Source organism: Tamandua tetradactyla, chromosome 4 (genome assembly GCF_023851605.1).
Source record: "Tamandua tetradactyla isolate mTamTet1 chromosome 4, mTamTet1.pri, whole genome shotgun sequence".
NCBI classification, from domain to species: Eukaryota; Metazoa; Chordata; class Mammalia; order Pilosa; family Myrmecophagidae; genus Tamandua; species Tamandua tetradactyla.
In genome coordinates, this window is record NC_135330.1 from 109,224,979 (window position 1) to 109,251,078 (window position 26,100).

The 26,100-nt window shown below is 38.4% G+C and overlaps 1 protein-coding gene and 1 long non-coding RNA gene across 6 annotated transcripts in view; one reads left to right on the forward strand and one right to left on the reverse strand.

The window, feature by feature from the left end:
* The window catches only part of FNDC3A (fibronectin type III domain containing 3A), a 254,767-nt gene extending 246,535 nt beyond the window's left edge, over positions 1 to 8,232 (reverse strand). The window contains exon 1 of one of the 5 annotated variants that reach the window (XM_077158213.1): positions 8,108 to 8,232. The gene's annotated coding sequence lies outside the window, so the exon portion shown is untranslated. The other 4 variants (XM_077158215.1, XM_077158211.1, XM_077158212.1 and 1 more) reach the window with 4 other exon arrangements.
* LOC143681305 (uncharacterized) overlaps positions 6,482 to 26,100 on the forward strand; it is a 35,321-nt gene continuing 15,702 nt past the window's right edge. Inside the window, exon 1 of the long non-coding RNA XR_013174526.1 lies at positions 6,482 to 6,759. This is a non-coding gene — a long non-coding RNA (uncharacterized LOC143681305). The remainder of the gene's footprint in view (positions 6,760 to 26,100) is intronic.

Below are 26,100 nucleotides of genomic sequence, written 5' to 3' on the forward strand. Positions count from 1 at the left end.
TACAGTTCTAAGGCCATAAAAATGTCCAAACTAAGGCATTGAGGTTAAGATAATCTTGACTCAAGAATAACCAATGGGTCCAGTACACCTCTGTCAGCTGGGAATGCACATGGCTGGCAAACATCTCTGTCTGTGTTGGCTCTGAAGCAACTATGTTTTCTCCCAAACATTTCCCCTTTTAAAGGACTCCAGTAACTAAGCAAGACCCACCCTGAATGGGTGGAGTCACATCTCCATCTAATCAAAAGGCTACAACCACAACTGGGTGTGCCACATCTCCATGGAAACAATCCAACCAGTTTCCACCCCACAATATTGAATAAGTATTAAAAGTAACATGGCTACCTCCACAAGATTAGATCAGGAAAAAAGACATGGCTGTTCTCGGGTACATACAGCTTCAAACTGGCACAATACCTGAAAAGACATTTCTCCAAAGAGGATATACAAATGACCAAAAAGTCCATGAAAAGATGTTCAACATCACTAGCTATTAAGGAAATGCATTATCAAAACCACAGTGAGATACCATCTCACACCCATTAGAATGGTGACTATTAAAACAAAAAAATTCTAAGTGTTGGAGAGAATGTGGAGAAATTGGAACACACATCCATCGCTAGTAGATTAAATGTAAAAGTGTGCAGCCAGTGCGGTAGACAATTTGACAGTTCCTCAGAAAGCTAAGTACAGAACTGACACTGATTCCAGTAATTCCTCTACTAGGTACGTGCCCATAAGAATTGAAATCAGGGAGTCAAACAGATATTTGCACACCAATGTTCTCAGTGGTATTCACAACTTCCAAAAGATGGCAGGAATCCAAATGTCCATCAACTGATGAATAGATAAATAAAATCTAGCATATACCTAATAGAATACTGTTCAGCTATAAAAAGAATGAAGTCTAGAAACATGCAACACGGAAGAACCCTGAAGACATCATAGTGAGTGAAATAAGCCAGACACAAAAGGACAATTATCATATGATCTCACAGATATGAAATACTGAGAATACACAAACTCAGTGAGTTAGAATATAGGACATAGGTTACCATGGACTATACTGGAGTTAAAGAATAGGGAATTAATGCTTAATTTGTACATAATTTCTATATAAGTTGGTTAGAAAGTTTTGGAAATGGACAGTGGTTATGGTCTGTCATTATTCTGAGCATAGTTAACAACACTTAATTATATATATATGAATGTGGTTAAAAGTAGAATTTTTAGGTCATATATATGTTACTAGAATAAAAATTAAAAGATAAAGTATAAGACTGTATAACCATAATGAATCTACTATAAACAATGGACTACAGTTAGCAGTACAAGTATAAAAATGTTCTTTCATGAATTGTAACAAACGTACCACACTAATATAGGGTGTTAATACGGGGAAAAATACACATACTGTAAATTATGGACTATAGTTAATTGTACCATTTAAATATTCTGTCACCAATGGTAATGGTATAATAATGCAAAGTTTCAACAACAGGGGTATTTTTACAAAATTTTTCTGTAAACCTTCAGCTTCTCTAACTAAAAAATATCTGTAAAAAAAGTGAGGAAGGAAAAATAATTATGGTTTTCTGTCTGAAAATGAGAGTTCACGCCACCTATGTGGCAATGTTGGAAGGATTTAAAAAACAGTCATGTACAGGACCTAAAATCCAATTGAGATTTCAGCAAGTAGATCTTATTACTATAGATAAAGAAAGACAGTCTTCCTCTTGAAAAAGGAATCATAGGCTATTCACTTTTGGAACATTTTTATTGCACTTTGCAAAAAATAGGTGAAGGTGCTTAGAACAGAAGGTCAGTATTCCATTGCAAAAAGGGACAGAGGCACTGGATATGGACTGTATTTAAGAGTATTAATGAGAATGGGAAGAAAGCTTTTTTTATGGATTATCGTTGCCAAGAAAGCAGTTCAAAATTCTGAGTAAAGTACATATTTACTAGATTTCTACCATGTTTACAGAATTTAGGAGGATAAAACTTGAACTCATGATTCCTGGTCTATTTAAATAACAATAATAATAATAATATTCGTTTGGGTTTGTTTTTCAAACATATATACTTTCAATATAGTGTTAGTGTAAGCACTTATACTACATATTGTTTTCATAGTCCCTAATATTTCTTTGGGTGCTCACAATATTTCAGTAAAGGAAACAGGATATTAATTATCCCCTATTTTAAGGATTGTGAAACTGAAAATAAACTAACCCAAGATCTAGAATTTTGAGTCACAGTCTATGGAACTTTTTCACCTATCTAGGAAATTGAAACAGCTGGACTGATAAATCTGTCTCAAGCATGACACTTTAATCGTTAATAGGAAAGAGGAAAAATCATTAAGTTTTCCATAAACCAAAAATTTTAGAGGCATAATTTTATAAGGTGGCAATATATGATGGCTAAAGTATAGGTCAGGAGGTTTGTACTGCTATAAAACGTAAGATGCTATTAAATGCATCTTAAAAATAAGGAGAATTATAGCAATAAATAAAAGTACAAAAGTTCACTTAAGTTTGTGGTTTTGCTTCATTTTAATATTGTTAACAGAAAAACGATTTTAGCCAGGGAGCTCCCCATCTTATACATCTTCACTTTTCCAGAACCTAATACTATCCCTAATACACAAAACATATTTACTAATGTCTGCCGAATGAAAGAATGCTTTTATGCTATATTCTTGCTCTCTTGATGACCCAAATACAGAGTAACCGTAGCAAATGGATTCATGCAGCTAAAACCTACAGCATCACTATTCACCTGGGTAATAGTATATGAACTGCAAACCAAATACTCTGAACGAAATATAAAGAAATACACATCTATAAATTTAAAACACGAAAAAGACGTTTCATGTAAATGAATTTTTAAAATAACTAATACTTAGCTTTAACTCATCAAAAGCTATCTTTAAACAATCTTAATGGAAATATTTTTAGGTCTTTCTTCTCTGTCTTAATTTGCACACTACACACAACATAGCCTTTTCTTGATGACTCAAGCTCATGAATGTAAACAACAACTAGTAAGACTGTTCCATGATACCGTGATTCTTCCTGGAGTTACTGAGGGGTGTCCAACTGTTTATTCCTTCACTAATTTACCCTAGACTACTTTTACAAAAAAAGGTTCCCTACCGCCTGCTCCCCAATCATCACTCACAAGCCACCCTAACCAAGGTTTCTAAAATGCCAGGCATAGTTTTAAGAAATGTAAAACCACACCAGGTGGTCTGACATATTTCACCTTATACAAATTCTAAATAAATAAGGTTTGTGTAGCTATTTTCACTGCATTAAGGCCTGGCTTAAAGGCTCTTCTTTTTTCACTTCCTAGTTCTGAAACCTATTCTAAGCTGTCAAGGTTGCTAGAAGATTGGCCACAAAATAATTATAACCGTAGTCATTTCTGCATAATTTCTTTATTTTTACTATAACACAAGAGGAAATGACGGTTTTAACAATAACAACAAAAAAATACCATCAAATAACTACATGTACAAATGATTTAAGATGTTTTAGAATATGTGCTATATGAACAATTACCTAGCCAATTATTAGCTAGGAGTCAGCAAAATAGGCTTGCTGGCCAAATCCAGCCCATAGCTTGCCTGTTTTTGTTCAGCTGTTGAGCTAAGAATGTTTTTACATTTTAAAAAGGATTTGGAAAAACAAACAAACAAAAGAACATACTACAGAGACTTTAAGTGGGCCGCAAAGGCAAATATTTACTATCTGGCACTTTACAGAAGAAGTTTGCTGACCCCTGAACTAAGGTATATAAACAAGCACATATAAACTACCCCTTACACACAAAGCTTAAGCTACTAGTATGTCAAAGTAGGAATGCATTCGTTATTCTAGTGATGGGTTCACCACGATATAGTCAAACTATCTCATCTAGCTCCATCTAGTTATATTCAGATCACGTCCAAGGTTTAATCATAATTTCTACCTAGCCTTCTATTCTTTTCCTCCCAATTCTTATCCTTGGATGCTCTCAGATTGGTCTCCCTGCTACTACTTCCAATTTAGGATGTCAATCTCTTTTGGAATGTCTTTCCCTCTGCTCTCTAAATCTTTCCTAAACTTCAAATCCTACTTCTTCCAAATGCCTTTCAGTATTGTTACAGCCCTTACTTGGCCTCACTTTTCCTTAAATTACAGTAGGTGCCGCACAATTTAATACCATCTTATATTTTTTTAATGAGTTCCTGTGTCTTAGTTTAGAATCCCCAACTAGTTTGTAAACTACTTTAGCAAAAGAAAAACATCACACTGCTTTTGTAACCCCACTTTAATAACATCTCATCATCCTCTAGGTACTTGGCATCTCCTAAGTACATCTCTCAATCTCAGGAGAAAATAGTCTACAGACTGGTAATGGGTGTACACTGCAAGTCTTAATCTATTGATAAGTGCTTAGAAATATCAAAGGCAATCCATAAAGGAAGTTGATGGAAGACCATAGGCTACATGCAAACTTTCAAAGTATATATAAAAAACAAAGAAAACCGTAATAGTGGGAAGATAATATGCTGAAATAAGACCAAAATTCTAGGGAACTTATAAAAGCTCACAATACATGTAAAAAAATAATAAGTGTTTTTCACCATTATTGGCTATTAATTTTCTTTTAACAAGTAACTCCTGACACTGACACACACAAGGTCCTTTTTTTCCTGCAGTGCGCTAAACTGTAATACTTAAAGGAAAGTCATGCATAGTATTCCAAGTCTTTGGATGTACAGTATTGTAACTTAATTTGCAGAAGTCTGTTAGAGTTTGCTAAAAAGCAATCTCTTAATGACTGCCTGGCTGATAAAAATGGAAACCATGCGCATATTCTATTACTTTCAAAGACACCAACTATACTCATTTTCCTGTTAAAAAAAAAAAATGCACCAAGAACATCAACAAAAATAACCCTTTTGTTTACTTCATCAAATTGTATTTTTAAAATATAGGCAAAACATAAGGCACACATACCCAGGATGCATGACTGTATTAAAACATACACATATTTTAAAACAAACAAAAATATTACCCTTGAATCTAAACTAAATATGGGCAACTTATAATTTACATGTCCTTTACCTAAATAAGATACAAAGATACAGTGAAAATATTATTCATGCATGCCCTCTTTTGGGGGTGTTCCATATGGTCTTTCAGCTTGACCTATGCGTAGCTGGTTAGAGGAGAAATTTTTTCTTAATTAATTAGTAATAGAACATACTTAGTATTATTTTACAAGTAAAAAGCAATCATCATTAAATGCATGGTAAAATAAAATACATCAGCTCCCAAGTCACAAGAAGTCAGAAGTGATGACACAAATGACAACAAAAGAAAATAATCTTAAAATCTGTTTTTCTAAATGAATATCAATAATTTGGGAAAGGAAATTACCTTAGAGTTATGCTTAAGTCAGTGTTAACCAGGAGTTAATTTTTTTCCTAAACATTCAATGATTTGGAAGATTCATACAAAAGGGAAAAGTAAAAAAGGCGGAATTCATTTAGAAACATGCAGGTGGCTAAAGGTAGCCAGTATGTGATTAAAAAAAAATTTTTCAGAGTTAACCAACACAAAACTGATAGATAATCTATGAGGGGAAAGAAAAAAAACATAGGAACATTTAATGGGATAGTGCTAAAAAAATTTTAATATAAAACTTAATATAAATTTTTTCCTGTCTTTACCCCTTCTCACAATCGGTCTTATTAGTGATAATCATCAGTGGGCTAAAAAGCCAAAAGCAAATTTGTAGGTTATATTTTATAGATGATATGATCAAAGCCTTTTATCACTGTTTTCTGCTAGCTCCACTGTCTGTCTCAGTGAATACTTTATTTCATTATCTAAGGAAAATTAATTCGACCAAGAAAATGGCAGGGGGATTCATTTCTCTTGGACATTTTGAGTTGATTTTAGCAAAACGTCCATGATGACAAGAATTACAGATTTAGCAAATGCACAAACACTAAATATTTATCCAAATACACGATCACAGCCGCAAAACTCAATTAGTTTCTGCCTAACATATGGATCAAACTACTGAGTGGCATATGTTTCCTTCTGGTGCTGGTAATAGCACGGGTTATAAAACATTACAGCGAAAAGACGTCAAAGTTCAGTTGTCAGTATTTCATTCTCATAGCACAGAAATACCCAAACTTTGCTTTCGAGAACTAAAAACAGACAACAGCAAGACGCAAAATTTGGTTGCTCAGTTTTACAAGCCCACAGTCAGCACATACACGAAGATGAGACCGTAAAAAACAACAATAAAAAAATCTTTTCAGCCTATCTTTCGTGAATAGATGGCCAAAGAGGTCCAATGCAACTGAGTTAAAAAAAAAAAAAAATCTCAACACGAACAGTCCCCCTCCCCTCAAAATCTCTAATTCCTAATTCCCCGCCCCCCCCAAGCAACCATTACACCTAAACGCGCCTCAACCCCCAGCGCCCCTACCTTCCCCGGCAAATATCCTCAGGCAGGCTAACAGTCATAACAGAACGCTTAACGACTACGTGAATTCAAACGCCGCATTCCGCTCTCCATTTTCGGACCACAGTATTTGTTCATTTCCCTTTACCTAACACCCGACGTCTTTCCCAGGCGGTGTCAAAAGTTCAAAGACCCAGGTGGTGGCGGCGGGCGAGGACAGGCCCCCTCAGGGCAGCCTTCTGAGGGAACAGGTGGAGAGCTCGCTGGCGGAGGAACGGCCAGGTACTGGCACCAGCCGAACAGGAGCCAACGCAGAAGGGCGGGTTTTCGAGGTTTTAACCACAGAAGGGGCGGGGAAACTCTCTTCAGAAAGAGCGTTCAACTTCGGCGGCGGCCGGCCGCGTCTACGCCACCGCTTCGGGCGCACTCGGCCCTCGACCCCCGGCGGCCCTCAGCAGGCGGCGCCTTGAGCCGCGGAGCGGGGGCGGGAGCTGCGGTGGGGAAGTGAGGAGGGGGAGGAGACGTCACCGCCCCCCGGGGCTTGAATGGCGGGTCCGCGGGTCCGGCCGCGCCCCCCGCAAGTCTCTCCCGGCCGGACTCCGGCTGCGGCAGGTGTCGGGGAAGTTGGCGGGTCCGGCCCTCCTGCGTGCCCCCAGGAGGGGCTGGGCCGGGCCCCTCGACGGGGACCGAACCCGATCGGCCTCCTCACCCCACGGCTATCCGGTCCCTCAGCCCGGGCCTAACGGTTTCCCGGCCGCCTGCTCCGAGGCGGGACTGCACGATCTCGCCCGCCTCTCCCCTGGGAGCGCTCGGCTCTCACCTCCTAGTCGCGCCGTTCCGGGGGGAAGGGAGGCGGCCACCCCGATGGGCTCCTGAGGGGACTCTCTACCTCAACGGCCGAACCAGCTCTCGGGGCCGCCGCGGCCGCCGACGCAGGGACTGTTGGGGTTGCTTCCCGGCAGTGACGGCGCCGCCTCAGCCCCGCTCCTCGCTCCCTCTTCGCGCAGCTCCCGCTTTCTGTTTCCCCCGAGGGACCACAAACGCCGTCGCCGCCATGCTTACTACGGAGCCGGGAGGAGGAGCCGGAGTGGGCGAGCCGAGTGCGGCTGCGCGAGCCCAGCCGACGGCGCCCCGAGCCGACGCGGACCCCCGCCCGCCTGCCCTGCGGGGGGTTCCCGGGAGCTTGCGGCACCGGCCAGACCCCCGCCTCCTCCTCCCGGCGCCCCCGGCCCTCCGGGGGCTCCAGGTCTTCTCCCGAGGCCCGGCCGCGCCCGGGGGCGTCGTAGCAGAAAATCGGGAATTACTTGACGTGCCTGGGGGCTCCCTGCACAATTCTTCATCTAAATTTTGAAAGACCCCCACACACACACTCCTCGCCGCCCCTCTGAGAAACACCTCAGCCTCTTTCCCAAAGCACAAGAACTTAACGCCGGCAGGTGCTTTTAGACACACTCCCTGAGGAAAAGGAAACCAAAACTCCAGTGGGCTTGGATGTTTTCAATCCCAAACCGTGAGAGCCCGGATTTCCCCAGCAATCTGATCCCTAGCTATTTGCTTCAGTTCAAAACATGAGGAGGGGGCTTCTTGGCTTGGTCTCCTCGCCAATCAAATGGCGTGAAGACCCCATTACCTTAATTTTTAACAGCTGCTCGAAGACTTAGAAGTGAACGCAGCAGAGTTTTTCCTCATCCTCGATGCCGGATCCTCAGTCAACTGGGGGCGCTGCGGCGATGCCTACCGTCAGGCCCCTGCTGCTTCCTCTGGCGGGTTCCACCCGCAGACTTGGGGAAGGGGCAGTACCTGAGACGGGGAGTCCCGCCACAACAAGCTGCCCTCCCCAGAGTGACAATGGATGTGACCAAGCGCCCTGTTCTCGCTCAATTTCACTTCATATAATTGAGTTGCCGTTTGAAATAGCGACTTTTAAATTCTGACCGTTTTATGGAAAGCCTTTAAAGGTGTGCCACGGTTCATGGAACCTTTTGTTGATTGCTTGACCATCGAATGCGCCCCCGTCGTGGTCAGACGCCGAAGTCCCAGGGGATTGAGTACCCTACTTTGGTGCTCTCTCTTTTTTTTCTCTCTCTCTGGGATGTTCTCATCACCTTTTCTAATATCTGTCACCTTCCCTGGACGCTGCTGCTCATCTCATCTATCTGTCCACTCTGCTCTTTCCTTTACTGCTGTATGTGTATATATATATATATATATATATATATATATATATATATATATTTATTTATTTATTATTATTATTATTATTATTCTTTCTTTTCTCTGCTGCTTTTCTCTATGGCTCCCGATGATGATTGATAGGATGTTTATATCCATAGCTAGCTAATGAGAGATTCTTTTGCTTCCCACTCAGTAAATGGGATGGTGACTGTATAGCAAGTGCTATTTTGAGATGTTTTCGTTGCTGTTCACTATCAAAAGGTCTTTCCCAGAGAGAAATGCTTCCTTTTCTTAACTTTCAGATTTGATCTTCTTCCAGACATTAAAATGGCTGAAAAGCTGATCTCTGAATGACTGAAGCATAACTGTATATTATTTTAAAATAGGATTTATTGGAGTGTGGGTTAATTAGGTATATTCTCCATAGCTTTGTCTGACTTCCCGCTTGGGAAGCTTTTTTAAAATAGAGGATCCTGTGATTCACCCCTGGAGATTTTGATTTATTTGTTCTGGAGTGTATCATAAGAAATTGTATTTTATAACACCTGCATTTAAAGAAGGATTTCTTTGCGCATACCTTCATGTATAGGTAGAAAGCAGAGGAGCAGCTATTTTGAAAGAGACTAAAGCCTAATTGAAGAATGTCACTGAACCAGACCTAGAGACTGTGGTCAACAATGCAGGATGCTAAAAGGTTAAGTGAGGTCTGAAGAATTTATGTTCTGTGAAGAGAATGAAACACACATATAAATGACCTTGATATATCTACCAGTGCTGGCTTTAGACAAGTCACTCCTCTGTGCTTTATTAACAATAAAATGAGGATTGTTTTCAATCCTCCTATTTCTTGAGCTTTCAAAAACGACTGAGCGCTTATTTTTTCCTTTGGCACTACACTGTGTTGATTTTCTTCTTGCTTCACTAACTCCTTTGAGGATCCCTGTACCTCTTCCTATCATTAAATATAAGGATACCTCAAAATTTAGTCTCAGTTCCTCTTCTGTTCTTGTTATAATCTGTTTGGGTAAGCAACATTGCTCATAGCAATAGCTTTAGTTATCATCTATATACTCATGATTTTCATATATGTCTCTAACCCAGACCCTTCCCAGAAATTCCACATCTTATACCAACTGCTTGGTTCACATCTCCATTTAGTGGCTCACCATTACCTCACACTCTGTTTAGTCCAACTGAGTTTGTGAGCCCTTCTAGTTTTCATATTATTTCTACCCAATTGTTCAAAGTAAACACTTACTAATTATCTCATGTTTGCTCCTTCATTCTCTTTATTCTATGCAGCACCAAGTCTCTGCAATTTTATCTCCCAAATCTGTCAAATAAGTCTGCTTCTTTCCAGCACCATTGGCACCATTCTGGTTTGGTGTCACTGCATGCAATCTGGGGCTCTCCATTCACTTCCACTCTGTGGCCAGAATGATCTTTTGAAGAGCAAATAAGATTGAATCACTTCTCATGTATTTAAAGGCTAGAATAAGATTAGAATCCTAAAGATGGCTATGCTAGTTTGAAACTGTTATGTACCCCAAAAAGCCATGTTCTTTCAATCCTGATCCATTCGTGTAGGGCCAGACCTATTGATTAGGTCGTTTCCATGGAGATGAGGCACACTCAATTATGGGTATGACCTTTTTGATTAGATGGAGATGTGACTCCACCCATTCAAGGTGGGTCATGATTAGTTAACTGGAATCCTATAAAGGGGGAAACATGTAGGAGGAACTTTAGACAGATGTTTGGAAATGAAACCCCAAAGAATGCCAGGAGCTGAGAGAGCCAACAGAAACTAGATAGGAACCAGAGCCCAGTACATGTGGCCAAGTGCCTTCCCATGAGATGCTAAGCAAGCCAGAAGCCAGAAGGATCCACAGGAGCTGAAAGAGCTGTTTGAAACCAGAAGCTACGAGGGGATTTAGACCAGCCATGTGCCTTCCTGTGACAGACATTGGCCTTTCTTCAGAGTCAAGCTATCTTTATCTGTATGCCTTAGTTTGGACTCTTTTTTTTGCTTAGAACTGTAAACTTGAAACTTAATAAACCCCCTTCATAAAGGCCATTCCATTTTTTGGTATCTTGCATTCTGGTAGCATTAGCAAACTAAAATAGGCCACTGTTTTAGGACCACGTGACATCTGACTTGCTTGCCTTTTGCAGTCTCCTCTCACACCACTCTCACCCTTGCTTCCTGTACAGAAGACTTTCCCACCTTCTTCCAGTTTCTCAAACGTGCCATGAGCCCAGAAGTCACAGGCTTTCTGCACATGTCCTTCTACCTCCTTCTTACTGTCTTAATTTTACTCATCCACATCTCAGCTTAAAAAAACCCTTAGGGAAATTTGTCTGACCTCCCAGACAAATTCAAGACCCGTTGTTGATATCAGCTCTCATAGCACCATCTACCTTTCCCTTTTCAGGCTTGCCACAGTTGTAATTACACTTTGATATTCGTGAACACTAGATTGATGTCTGTTGTTCCCACCGTGAGGACAAGGACCATGTCTGTTGTCCATAATGCCAGGTATATAGTAGATGCCTATGACAGATTGATTTATATACCCCATAAAAAAACATGTTCTAAATCTTAATCCCATTCCTGTGGTGTGACCAATTGAATCAGGATGGGTCTTAATCCTATTACTGGAGGCCTTATGAAGAAAGCCACAGGGAAGAGCCAGAAGCTGGAAGTCGACAGAACTAGAACAGAACACTGCCATTTACCAGAAAAGTCAAGAAACCCAAGGATTTCTGGCAAACTAGAATGCTCCTGACCCCAGAAGGAAGCAAGCCTTCTAGCCTCTGTTGTTAAACCAACCCAATTTGTGGTATTTGCGATCACAGCCTAGCAAAACTAAGAGAGTGCCCAATAGATATTTCTTAAATCATTGAATGTTGTTCTTTGAGGTCTCTTCCAGGATTCTAGAAAGCTGTTGGATTGTGCAATTAGAGATTGCCAATCAATTTTGAGAGCACAATCTTCTGTAAGATTACTGGGAAGAGATGCACAGATGTGATGGAGACAGTTCTCCAGGGTCCTTTCATGGTTAACATGTCTGTAAGCACTAGCAGTTTTTGCTCAGAGCTGTCTTTTCAAGGATGTCTGTATAACAGCCTTGGGAGAAACAGATGGTGTCTCCCTGTGCAGATTTGTTTACTGACCAATATAATAAGAATAATATTTCCCTCTGGGGCAAAGGTCTTGTAGATTTGCTTGCAGGCCATTATAAAATATTGGAGATTTCCTAAACTTGGGTTTCTCAGCTGTAACTAAAACTCACTGCATCTATCTCATCCACCAGGGCTGCTCTTTATGGCCCCTTTGAAAACTGGGAACTGCCATGGACATGGAGCTGCTGTGGCTTGCTGTCTATTAGTAATATGGTTTTTGATTCAGGAATTTCATGTCTATTGCTGGCATTCATGAAACTATGGCAGGCTAAATTGCCAGCTTGCAAGGAGGATAAAATCTCAGTCCTTCCCAGCACTTGACAGAGTATAGAGGTTGAAGAGAGAGGAGATGAAGATGTCAAACATGTGGAAACTTGTCTTTTAAGAAGCTTGGAAACAAAGTTTGGTGATGAAGACAAAAGAGATGGGGCTGGGGCAGCAGATTGAGGTGAGGGGTGGGAGGGGTTATCCTAACTGAATTCTCTGAACCACACTGATGGGGGGGTAGAGGGGACTGACTCTGAACAGAGCTGTGAGAACACTATTTCCATTGTTCCTTCCTTTGTTTTGGAGAATAAGTGCTCATTTGGAAGAGGAGAGGTAAATGGAAGCAACTAACCTGAAGAAACATGAGTTAAAGCAGCCAGAAACTGAACTTCTTCTTGTTTCTGGAAGGAGTATGGTTTAATTCAGAGAGACAGATTTAGGAATCAGGTAAATCTGAGCTGGAATCCCAGCACCACTACTGACTGATTGATCTTGGGCATTTTATCCAACCTTCCAAACTTCAGTTCCTCATCGTTAAACTAAGGATAAAATATCTACTCTGCAGGATTAAATGGCATGAAAATGCCTGGTATATGCCTGATGCTCAATACATAAATCATAACTGCTTTAACTAGGATTAAAGCTCACCTGGCTTATTGTCACCTGGTGAGATTGGGGAAATAGGAAAAGAGTGGATTTGGAAGATAAAGCACCACATTCTCCTATATTCTTTAAAACCTTGCGAAAGCATTTACTGGGTCAAATAGAGTCCCGCAAAATTCATGTTCACCTGAAATCTTAGAATGGGACCTTACTTGGAAATAGGGCTTTTGCAGAGGTAGTTAAATTAAGATGAGATCATACTGAATAGGACAGATCCTAAATTCAATGACTGAAATCTTTATAAGAAGGCCATTAAAAGACACACAGAGAAGAAAGCCATGTGAAAGGTGGAGGCAGACTGGAGTAGATGCATCTACAACCTGAGTAACAGCAAGGATTGCCAGCAATTACCTGAAACCAGAAGAGAGGCATGGAATTAATTCTCCTTCAGAGTCTCCAAAAGAAACCAACCTTGCTGACACCGTGGTTTTTGGACATCTGGCCCCTGGAACTGTAAGTGAACAAATTTTTGTTGTTTCAAGCTGTCAAGATTTGGGTAATTTGTTATGCACGACCTAGGAAAGTAGTACAGCTTTCCTCTATGGGTTTAAACCACCCGTGACTTTGTATCCAAAAATCATAGAATAAAGGTGAAGGTTTTTTTTTTTTTTTTAACTTTAACATTTGTTCCCCCTATTATTTATTTATTTTTAATCCGTATGTTTTACTCATCTGTCCATAAGGTAGATAAAAGAAGTATCAGACACAAGGTTTTCACAATCACATAGTCACATTGCGAAAGCTATATCATTATACAATCATCTTCAAGAAACATGACTACTGGAACACAGCTCTACATTTTCAACCGTTCCCTCCAGCCTCTCCATTACACCTTAACTAAAAAGGTGATATCTATTTAATGCGTTAGAATAACCTCCAGAATAACTTCTTGATTCTGTAATCTCTCAGCCATTGACACTTTATTTTGTCTCATTTCTCTCTTCCCCCTTTCGGTCGAGAAGATTTTCTCAATCCCTTGGTGCGGAGTCTCAGCTCATTCTAAGATTTCTTTCCCACATTGCCAGGAAGGTCCACACCCCTGGGAGTCATGTCCCACGTAGAGAGGGGGAGGGCAGTGAGTTTGCTTGTCATATTGGCTGAGAGAGAGAGAGAGAGAGGCCATATCTGAGCAACACAAGAGGTTCTCCTAGGGGTGACTCTTAGGCCTAATTTTAAGTAGGCTTACCTTTGTAGGGTTAAGTTTCATATGAACAAACCCCAAGATTGGGGGCTCAGCCAATTGCTTTGGTTGTCCCCACTGCTTGTGAGAATATCAAGAATTCTCCACTTGGGGAAGTTGAATTTTCCCCCTTTCTCAGCATTCCCCCAAGGGGACTTAGCAAGTACTTTTTTATTCACTGTTCAAATTTTTTTGGGATTTAGCAGTCTGGACAAGCCTACAAAATCTCATACCCTACTCAAGGTTCCTTGTTCTTATGGTGTTTAATTAAGCTGTCCACATGTTATATTAGGAAATGCACTAGTCAAAATATAAATTTTGTACCAAATAAATGTTTTTTGCTTTAGTCTCACACATAAAGTTTTAAAATATTAATTACCATATATTTTCAACACCCTGCGTTATTGACATTTCTTTGTTCTTCCTCTTGCAAAACATTTTTAAATTTGTACAGTTAGTCACTATCATTATACACTCTAGGCATTACTAGATTATATCTCAGTCTCTATCATATATCTTTCCTTCTGATTTCATTTGTGCCCCCAGGCCTCCTCCCTCTACCATTCTCATGTTCAGCTTCATTCAGTGTTCTAACATGATTGTGTTACAGTAAAGTAGTATTGTGCTATCCGTTTATGAATTTTTACAGTCAGTCCCGTTGTACAATCTGTATCCTTTCAGTTCCAATTACCCAATATCTATGCTATTTCTATCTCCTGATGACCTCTGTTCTTAACTGAAATTATCCAAGTTCATTCATTAATTAGTTCATATCAGTGACACCATACAGTATTTGTCCTTTTGTTTCTGGCTAATCTCACTCAGCATTATGTCCTTAAGGTCCATCCTGGACTTTTGGGGGAGCTTCTTAATGAGTAATTCAATTTCTTTACTTGTGATTGGTTTGTTGAGGTCATCTGTTTCTTCTTGAGTCAATGTTGATTGTTCATGCCTTTCTAGGAAGTTGTCCATTTCCTCTACATTGTTGAGTTTATTAGCATGAAGTTGTTCATAGTATCCTATCATTACTTCCTTTAGTTCTGTGGGGTCAGTGGTTATGTCTCCTCTTCCATTTCTGATTTTATTTATTTGCATCCTCTCTTCTTCTTTTTGTCAACCTCACTAAGGGTCCATCAATCTTATTGATTTTCTCATAGAACCAACTTCTGGTTTTGTTGATTTTCTCAATTGTTTTTATGTTCTCAATTTCATTTATTTCTGCTCTAATCTTCATTATTTCTTTCCTTTTGCTTGCTTTGGAGTTAGTTTGCTGTTCTTTATCTAGTTCTTCCAAGTAGATAGTTAATTTTGTTCTTTCTTCTTTTTTGATATACACATTTAGGGCAATAAATTTCCCTCTTAACACTGCCTTTGCTGCATCCCATAAATTTTGATATGTCATGTTTTCACTTTCATTTGCCTCGAGATATTTACTGATTTCTCTTGTAATTTCTTCCTTGACCCACTGGTTGTTTAAGAGTATGTTGTTTAGCCTCCATATATTTGTGAATTTTCTGGCACTCTGCCTATTATTGATTTCCAACTTCATTCTAAATATGAAAGTTTTGAAATGGTATCAAGCTCTATTGGAGGCAATGCTAGTTACCTGCTCCCTATTATCCATTCTCCCCTTCTTCCTTCCATGTACCCAATTACTCTTAGTTGGGTACATGGCAGCCCAGAATAAAGAGTATCTTTCCAGCATTGTTTGTAGTTAAATGTGGCCATATGACTAAGATCTGACCAATAAGATAGAGACAGAAATGCGTGCAACTGCTGGGATATGTCCTTAATAGAAGGGTGCATGCTCTTCCCCTTCCTCTAATCTCTGTCTGCTATTTGGAATATGAACATGATCACTCAAGTTGTAACAGCCATCTTGGACCTTGAGGTGGAAGTCCCATATTTCGAATGTCTGAACAAAAAGACAGAAGGAGACTGGATCCCTGCTGACCATGGAATTGCCCTTCAAGCTCTAACCCATCTAAATATGCCAATGTGCATTTTTATGTGAGGGAGAAAGAAACTTCTATCTTTTTAAAACCTTACTGTCTTTGGATTTGCTATCACCTGTTGTGGGACCTGATTCTAACTAATATAAACTCGTTGGATAAGCAATAGTCATACATATGTTATTGCTAAGTTAAGGAGAGTTTCATCTGAAAAGTATGAACAATTTTGGTAAAAATGAAACAAAAATTTTGAGAAAGTATAGCAGAGTTAATAATTAAGTCCCTTGAGAGTATTTATAATGTTAAAAGCAAATTATCACAGGAATATAAATCATGTAGTTTTCCTAATTCTCCTTTTTTAAAAAATATTGAGGGGCGGGCCGCGGTGGCTCAGCGGGCAAGAGCGCTTGCCTGCCATGCCGGAGGACCCCGGTTCGATTCCCGGCCCCAGCCCATGTAAAAAAACAAACAAACAAACAAAATATAATAAAATAAGAAAATGTTTCCCTTTCTTCCATCCTTCCTTCCTTCTCTGTCTTTCTTTCCTTCCTTTCCTCCCTCTCTATAAAAAAAAAAAAAAAAAATATTGAATTAAAAATGTCTTAAGCTTTCTTCTATTCTCATATATCATAGGGAATCTGGAACCTTCCTTGACATTTCCAACAATATTTGGGAAGGGACTTGGCCTAGGTCAACTTTTGCTTTGAATTCCTGATCTTTTGCAATCTCCATCCCTCACTGTACTTACTTTTCCAGTCATGTTTAACCTGATGGATAGGACAGTTCTTTCCCTGAAAGCCAGGGAGACATTATATCCAGAATAGGAAGTAACTTGAATGGAATGTTGTCCATTCCCACCACAGGAAATTTCTCACTAACCATCATGTTCCTTAACCATCTACCATGCTAGATTCCTCACTCTAACAATAACATTCTCCACATTTTTTTTTCTGAATTTCTGGGACCCCTCAGATCTTCTCCCTCTGAAGTCACCAGGCGACAATTCCCAAATTCTTAATGTATTATTTCTGGGAGCAATTTAGCTCTTTGTCTTATCTCATCACAAACTAGGCATAGGAGGCATATCTTTCTTTGTAAAATCAAAAGGTTTTCACTAAAGTAATTTTCTAAATTAAAGAGTAACTCCGTCATAGAGAAGTAGGTCTCAAACTTTGGCATAAATAAAAATCATCTGGGTGCTTGTTTAAATTACAGTGGATCACTGCGTGTTGTACCTCCACCTAAAGATTTAGTTTCAGTAATCTACATTTTATAAACACTCCAAGAGGTTCTGAGGGGTGTTATATTTGGACCATAATTTGAGCATGCTAGAGCAAGCAGCAGTTGATTTTTACAAATAAGATTATTTTTCTCTCTGTGACATGGAATTAACTATGATTGACTCAGTTGTTCAAGAAAACAGCTCATCTATGGTTCAAGTCTTTTACATTCTGTTTCTTCTTTATAGAGAAACCAATTAGGAGAGATCGAGGAATTCCTCGATCACAAAATGATAATGTAAATAGATCAAATTTGTCAATGTTAATGATATGGTTTCAAAGAAATGCTGCTTTACATGAGACTGTTTCTCCAAGAAGGACAAAGCCTTATCTGGTTACTGGCCATATCTTATGGACTAGGTTCCTGATTGGAAGAGGCTTTACAATAATAGACAGATTATAAGGATTTTCTCTAAGTTGGGAAAATAAGGTTTCTGAATCTGTCTTTGAGACTGTCAGCAGCTCTTTGATGTTTTGTGTAGCTTTAGGAGGCTCTGATAGCAGCCTGGGGTTGAACACACCAGGATCATTTTCCAGTACAACCAGATGACATATGAATCAGTTTTAAAGACAGAAGATGAAGATAGGCATCTAGAAGGATAATGAGCCAGAAGATGACTTGGGATTTGAAAGAACTATCCCCAAACTACCTGGATTTCTTTTTTTTTTTAATCAAAAAGCAAATGTCAAAACTGAGCAAAACTTCACTAAGATAACAATGAGCTTTTATTCCGGAAAAACTGAAAGTAAAATATAAATGATTAAGGAAACAAAAACTCGGATCATCTAAATCCAATTTTAATTCACCAATCATGAGAAAACGTTTCCTCAAATCTCCAAAGTGAAATTTTAAACTCAGTCACATTTTTGAATTACCAGATAAAGCAACTATTTACTTATGGTAAGTAAAGTAGGTATCATCATACAATAAGTTGTCTTTAATTTTTAAAATATAAGATGTAAATGAAACAGGCCTCTCAAGTAGGGGCAATGATGTGTAGTGATGGCAGAAAAACTGGGGAAATCATTTATTAATTGAAGACTTTTAATGAAGAAAAAGTAGAAAACATACTAATTTTATCTCTCATTTTCAAATTATTATCTTTAGCTTTAAAAATCAAGGCACAGCTGAACCTTGACCCTGTTTGCTCTATATACTGAACATAGAAGACATATACCCGGTACTATTATTTTGAAAAGCCAAAGCTAAAGTTAATCACTAATAGTAATCACTATTACTGAAAGAAAGTTAAATAGACCCTTCCTTGAAAAAAAATTATTGATGATCACCAAATAACCACTCAGCTTCAAATTAGAGAAGCTAATAACTTAAAACACTGGTAACTTAACATTTACCCCAGCTACTAACAGTGAAAATTGGGGCAAAGTAGAAGTCTCAAAGAGTGTTTTCATATTCTTCCCCTATCCACACTTGAATTTCTTCCAGAGGATTCTAAGAATCCACAGGGATTTGCACAGGTGCGCTTTAAGAATTACTAATCCTCGGAGTCGCTTGATGACCTTCACTGCCTTCTTCCTCTGGCTCATGGAGGTGTTTTCAACTACTGCCTCCAAAGCCGGGAAAGCTCCCAACTACATTATTGTCTTGTGCTAAGGCTGCCAACTCATAATTTTAGGGCACTGATGCCCATACAAAGGTATGGCTTTTCTGGGTGCCACCTCCTGTTGCTGTTGCCTGGAGCTCCAAAATGCCCACATATCATAGCAAAGCATAGAAGTATGCAATTTGTTTGTCCCTCAAGGACTTCGGCATAAATCCATGGAATAGACAACATAATTAGAATCCTCTAATGCTGAGTGATTGACCTTGAAGTGCACTTTTCATATTTCTCTTCACTTAGGATGAGTTTTTTTTTTCCTTCCTCTGTAAATAGGCCTGCTCTGCCAGCTCTACAGACTTGCCCAAACATGCTCAAATCCTAGAGCAAAAATTAGTTTAAGCTCAAGCTGTGATCCCAACTACAAAACAATTATATACTTTAGATGAGGAACTTGAATGTTAATGAAATCATTTACTATATTGATTTTCTCAATAACAGTGTCTATTGAGCATTGATAGTACACTAGGTATCTTACACGACATAGAACAAGACCAAATTCCTTTCTAATAAGAATCTAATTTAAATTGATAATCCAAATATGCTTCAGAAAGGGGTCCATTACAAAGGAGAGAACCAATCAACAATCAAGAAATATGTATAGAATACAGTTTGTGCTGAAGGCTCTGTACAAAGAACAAATAGTCCTTGACCTTAACTGATTTTAATTTCTTTTGTTTCTTTTTAATTTTTTATTTTAGTAACATATATACAATCTAAACTTTCTCCCTTTAATCATATTCAAATATGTAATTCACTGGTGTAAATTACGTTTCTGATATTGTGCTACCATCACCATTATCCATTACCACAACTTTTCCATCAGCACCAACAGAAATTCTGTACCAATTAAGCTTTAATTCCTCATTCCCTACCCTCTCCCCAAGCCCTGGTAACCTATATTCTAGTTTCTAACTCTATGAATTAGTTTATTCTTAGTATTTTATATCAATGAGATGACATATTATTTGTCTATTTGTGCCTGGCAAATTTCACTCAATACGATGTTATCAAGGTTCATGTATGTTGTCACATGTATCAGAACTTCATTCCTTTCAATGGTTGCATAATATTCCATTGCATGTATATATCATGTTTTGCTTACCCACTCAACTGTTGATGGGCACTTGGTTGCTTCCATCTTTTGGTAATTGTGAATAATGCCACTGTGAGCATTGGTGTACAAATATTTGTTTGAGTCCCTGCTTTTGCTTCTTTTGAGTATATTAGCTAGAAGTAGGATTTCCAAGTCATATGGTAATTCTATACTTAACTTTCTGAAGAATCACAATCCTGTTTTCATAGTGGCTATACTATGATATAGTCCCACCAACAATGAATGAGTGCCCCTGTTTTCTGTTTCTCCAAATCTTCTCCAACACTTATTTTTCATTTTTTTAACTAGTACTCATTCTAGTGGGTAGAAAATGGTATCTTATTGTGTTTTTGATTTGCATTTCCCTATTGGCTAATGATATTGAGCATCTTTTCATGATCTTTTTGGCCTTTTGTATATCTTTTATGGAGAAATGTCTATTCAAGTCTTTTGTCCATTTTTTTTATTGGGTTGTTTGTCTTTTTTATTGTTGAGTTGTGGGATTTATTTTAAAATTCTGGATAATAAACCCTTATCAGATATGTGGTTTCCTAACATTTTCTCCCATTCAGTAGGTTGTCTTTTTATGTAATTTCATGATGAATTCATTTGAATCACAAGTATTTTAAATATTTGTAAGGTCATAGTTATTTTTTCTTTTGTTGCTTGTGCTTTTGGTGTCTAAGAAACCATAACAGATTTACTTTTTTGTGCTGATTATTTATCTTTGTTTTCAACTCTAAACCCATTCTTTTATACTCTGCTCTGGGATTCTAGGCTAGGCCTGGAAACTACATTTCCCCCCAGGCCCCCTTACTAGGTACTTTTCTGTTAGGATCTGCCAATGGGAGGTTGTAGTATCTAGGGAGAGATTGGAAGGTGTGAAAAGAAAGCTAGGATTTGTTTCCTATTTGTAATTCCTGTCAGCACTCTTCCTTCAAATAATGATAGCTGAAGGAATGCTTCTGGTGTCTTTTGGCATAGTTAGCACTAACTGGGTCTTACTCCTCTGTGGCTACCAGTACCAACCAGCTGTTTCCTCTGTTACTTTAAGTACCAGCCTTAGGACACTTCCCTCCAAGATTTGAGTACAAGCTATATGAGAGCCTCCCATGCTTCTTGGTTTTCCCTTTAGGTGTTTCCCCAAATCCCAAACCCTGCAGATGGTAGCTACTTTCACCAGCATTCCCCATGTGAATGTTCAGTCTTCCAACACCTAACTGACTAATTCCTTGAATTAAGTCTCTCTGTTTGAAATGCCTAGCATGGTTTCTGATTTCCTGACTGGACTTTGATGGGTAGATTTTAACCAAATGGATTTTAAATATCTGATTGGGGAGACAAAATATCCCCATGCAAAAAGACATCTAGATGTCAGCCAGATATTAAAATGAATGGCTCAGATAAAATGAGCTACAGAAGTTCAAAAGTGCAAGCAATTAGTTGCTATGGGATGATCAAAGACAGGTGCTTTGCATATCTTTTATTTAATCTTCAAAACAACACTATGATCAAAAGTTCTAATTCCAAAATGCTGGACAGAAAAAAGAAAAAAAAAAAAAGTTCCAATTCCATAGATGAGAATCCTTAGCTCTGAGAGGTTAAAAATCTGTTCACAACTCATTGCCCTACTAGCTACATGGGTCATGACTCCCAGGGGTGTAAATCTCCCTGACAACATGGGACAGGATTCCCTGGATGAACCAGGACCTGGCATCTTGGTATTGAGAAAGCCTTCTTGACCAAAAGGGGGAAGAGAGAAATGAGACAAAATAAAGTTCCAGTGGTTGAGAAATTTCAAACAGAGCCAAGAGTTTATCCTGGAGATTATTCTTATCCCTTTTTAGTTTATGGTTTATTTGGAGTGACTAGAGGGAAGTACCGGAAATTGTTGAATTGTGTTCCAGTAGCCTTAATTCTTGAAGACAATTGTATAATGATAAAGCTGTTACAATGTGACCGTGTGATTGTGAAAACCTTGTGTCTGATTCTGCTTTTATGCTGGATATGGACAGATGAGTAAAAAATAAGGATAAAAATAAATAAATAATGGGGGAGGGGGATAAGGGGTAAAAAAAATTGGGTAGATTGAAATACCCAATTTTCAATTGTCAATGAGAGGGAGGGGTAAGGAGTAGGAGATGTATGAGTATTTTCTTTTTTCTTTTTTCTTTGTATTTCTTCTTTTGGAGTGATGCAAATGTTCAAAAAAATGATCATGGTGATGAATACACAACTATGTGAGCCATTGTGAGCCATTGATTGTATACTTTGGATGGACTGTATATTTTTAAAAAACCTGTTCACAATTATACAGCCAAAAAAAGTCACTCAGCTAGGATTCATACCAAGGTCTGGGTGACTCTAGCACATTCTTTATTCCCTGTTAGTTAGGAGGGGTGGAGTTTGAGGCAAACATTGAAGAATAGGCCTCAAAAAGAAGGATCAGAGCAGGGCACCCCAGCAGGAAAGATAACTAACAAAAGGCATTAAGGTGATAAAATACCAAGCATGCTTGGGGGTAAGAAATAAATTAAGGTAAAAGTCTGCAAAGAAGGTATGGAGTCACAGGGCAGAAAATGTAGTTTGGAGCCAGATTAAGGACTTCAATTGACAGATGAGGAATTTAGAAACCACTGATTTTTAATCAGGGAACAGGCAAGTGAAATGGCAAAAGTGAAAGAGCCATTTGGTATCGTTCACCAGGGGATTTCATCATTGCTATTTATCAAGCTGTTGCTGTTAGCAAAGGCTTTTTAAATAGCCAGCAATTTAAAACAAAACAAAACAAAAAACCTGTACGAATCACTGCCATCAAGCCAAGCAATTAGAAAAGGAATTTTCGCGTTGCACGAGTTTCAGGAGTAGTGTAAAACAAACACCAAATGAAAAAAACCCATAATGAAAGTAAACTGATTTTTACTACAGAGAAGAAAAGAATATTGATTTATTCCTTGCTTTAAAGAAAATCAAAGTCCTAAAATAATCTACATAGTTAATGAGCAACGAAGTAAGTTCTTTTTATAAAAAGGTAGTATTATTTAACCAGCACATTTTTAGGGGATAAAATGGAGAAATATTCAAATAACAAGCCAACCTCACTAAATTGAGAGATACTGCTAAAATAGGCCACCAATTTGCCTGTCACTGGACTATTATGTTCTGTTATAAACTGCTCCTTGAAGCAATTGGATTCAGACACATTATGTGTTAGAAAGACTTTTGTGGGCTAGCCTGGAAATTCACCTGTCATTTATAACTTTGTTTCCATGGAAAAATACCTTTGCAAGTTCTAAACAGCAGACTTTCAAATTAACTTTTGGAATATAACTCATTTGCAACTCGGGAACTACCTGTGCTTTGAATGTAGATTTGTCTATTATAAACAGGGCTTTAACTACCCAAATCTCTGAGGATTTCAAATTAGCTAGTACCTTTCTTTCAAATCCAGTACCTTCTCTGGGAAAAGGGAATTAAGAAAAATAACCCACCTGGAGTGAAGAAACGGCAAATCTAATAACTTTTTTTTTTCCATTAAAGGCCTGATTATAAAGGAGCAATCAATTTGTCTATAAGAATAAAGAACAAAATGATGAATTTAAAAAATACATGAGATATAAGTCTCCCTGGCAAAGGGGAACATGACTCCCAGAGATGAACCTGTCCCTGGTATCATGGGATTGAGAATGCCTTCTTGACCAATAAGGGGAAAAGAAATGAAACAAAATAAAATTTTAGTAGCTAAGTGATTTCAAATAGAGTCAAAAGGTCATTCTGGATTTACGTGTATGTGAGGTTCAGCCAGATATTGCAAATTGCCACAGTATGCCAAGCCCCAACCAACAGTATTCCTGAAAACTCAAAGGAATACCCTGGGCTCTAAGATTCTATAGAAGTTTTACTTATTGCCTATTTTTTTTCGGAAACTTAAAGCACCCAGATTGTTCTCTGTCAGATAAGCCCTGAAACCCAGAGGTACCGGTCTCTCCCAGAACATCAACCAGGTTCATTCTTCTGCCCCAGCAAGTCAACAACCCTTTCCAGCATGAAGAAGTTAAAATGGTCATTGCCCAGATATCCCTGAAGATTTGAGAGAAGGTTCAAATGAAAGGGAGGAGGTATAATTGAGAAATTAGTATTTAACAAATGATTATGGCTACAGACTCATTAGATAGGTATTTCTTTTTAGTTTCTAGTGTATTAGAATAGCTAGAAGGACACACCTGAAATTGCTGCACTGAAATCCAGTAGTCTTGATCTTTGATAATGATTGTATAAGTATAAAGCTTTTATCATGTGACTGTGTGATTGTCAAAACCTTGTGTTGGACACTCCCTTTATCTAGTATGGGTAGATAAGTAATAAAATAAAGACATGCATGAAGAGAAAAAAATACTTGAGTATTTATAAGATTCTTTGACAGCATTTGTTTATCTTTTTGCCTATGGTTGTCTCTACAATGAGAAGTTAATGCAAAGCAAAAGAATTGAGTTATTATCCTTAAAATACCATCCCAGTGCTATTCATATTGATGACATTTGGATATTGTAGATGAAATTTTGTAGGCTGGAATTTTAAAGATTTTACAGTCATTTTCCATTGAGCCTTGCAAAAAAAAAAAAGAAAAAGACGCGGCAAAGACCTTTAATGCTACCTGGTTTTAAGAACTGTCTCTTCAAGAGAATGAAATGCTTATTGATCAGGAAAAGAATATAAAATACTCAATTGGATTTACAGTTATTTTTACACTTTCAAGTAATTTCCCCCTTTCTAACAAGAAAATAATTGAAATTGCTACAGCATAATAAGAAATATTTCTCTTCTATCACCTCATACTTTATAAGAGACTTTAGTTGAAGCTCATTAAATTCACAGCTGGTAGTTTGGGAAGTTCTAAATACATTATTGAAAGTTCTGCTTTTCTATCAGATAGGTAAGTTTATGAACCCTGGTGTTCTTAATGAAGGCTCATTTGTTATTTTACCTCTGGAATTTTTGTTCGTTTTCTTATTTTTTAAACCAGATGTCCTTCTGGTCCATCTGTCACACTGATTTTGGAGATACTACTTAAATGCCAAAGAAAATGTGAAGATCTCAAAAACATTTCTTCTATTAGATACCCTAAGTATCTTTGAAGCTACATCCTGACAGGTTGAAAATTATTATCTTTATTTAAAGCTTACCTGATCCTTTCTTTTGATATATTATTCATTACTTCATTCTGGTGTTCCTTATAATGACAATTCAAAGGCAATGGCCAGGGAGTCAAGTTCTTCTGAAGGCCTTATATGTACAGCTTTCATTGCCACTCAGCTTAAAAAGTGTTTTAATTTCTATTTCAGATTTCTCTATAGTCCGTAGTTATTTAGGAGTACATTTTTTTTTCTTTTCAAACATTTTAAATACACATTTTATTCTTGAATTCTAACCTTTTATATTCTTGTCAGAGAACATGTATTTTATAACAGCTATTGTGGTTTGGAGCTGTATGTACTCCGGAAAAATATGTTCTTTAATTTAGTCCATTCCTGTGGGTGTGACTCCATCATAGGTAAGATCTTTTGATGAGGTGCCTTCAGTTAAAGTGTGGCCCACCTCGTTCAGGAGGGGTCTTAATCCTCTTACTGGAGTCCTTTATAAGCAGAATGAAATTCAGAGTGAGGAAAAGCCACAGGAAGCAAGAGGCTGGACATTAAGGGAATTCTGAACAGAGGAAAGAGACCAGGAGGTGCCACCGTGTGCCTTACTATGTGACCAGCTAAGGATCAAGAATCGCTGGTGGCCCAGGTCACTACAGTCTTTGGGGAGAAAACATCATCACCTTGATGATGCCTAGATTTGAACTTCTATTTTAGCTTCAAAACTGTGAACAAGAAAATTCCCATTAGTTGGGCGGTGCAGCGGTGGCTCAGTGGCAGAATTCTCACCTGCCATGCCGGAGACCCGGGATGGATTCCCGGAGCCTGCCCATGCCAAAAAAAAAAAAAAAAAAAAATTCCCATTGGTTAAGTCAAACAATTGCATGCTATTTTCTTGAGCAGCCCAGGAAACTAAAACAGCTATTCTTTGAAATTGTTGACCTCTTTGGTGACATGATATGTGGTCAATTTTGTAAAATGTGCCCTTGAAAAGAATGTATTTTCTCTATTTGGTACAGGAGTCTATTCATCTCTATTGAATCAAGTTTGTTAGTTTTGTTGTTCAG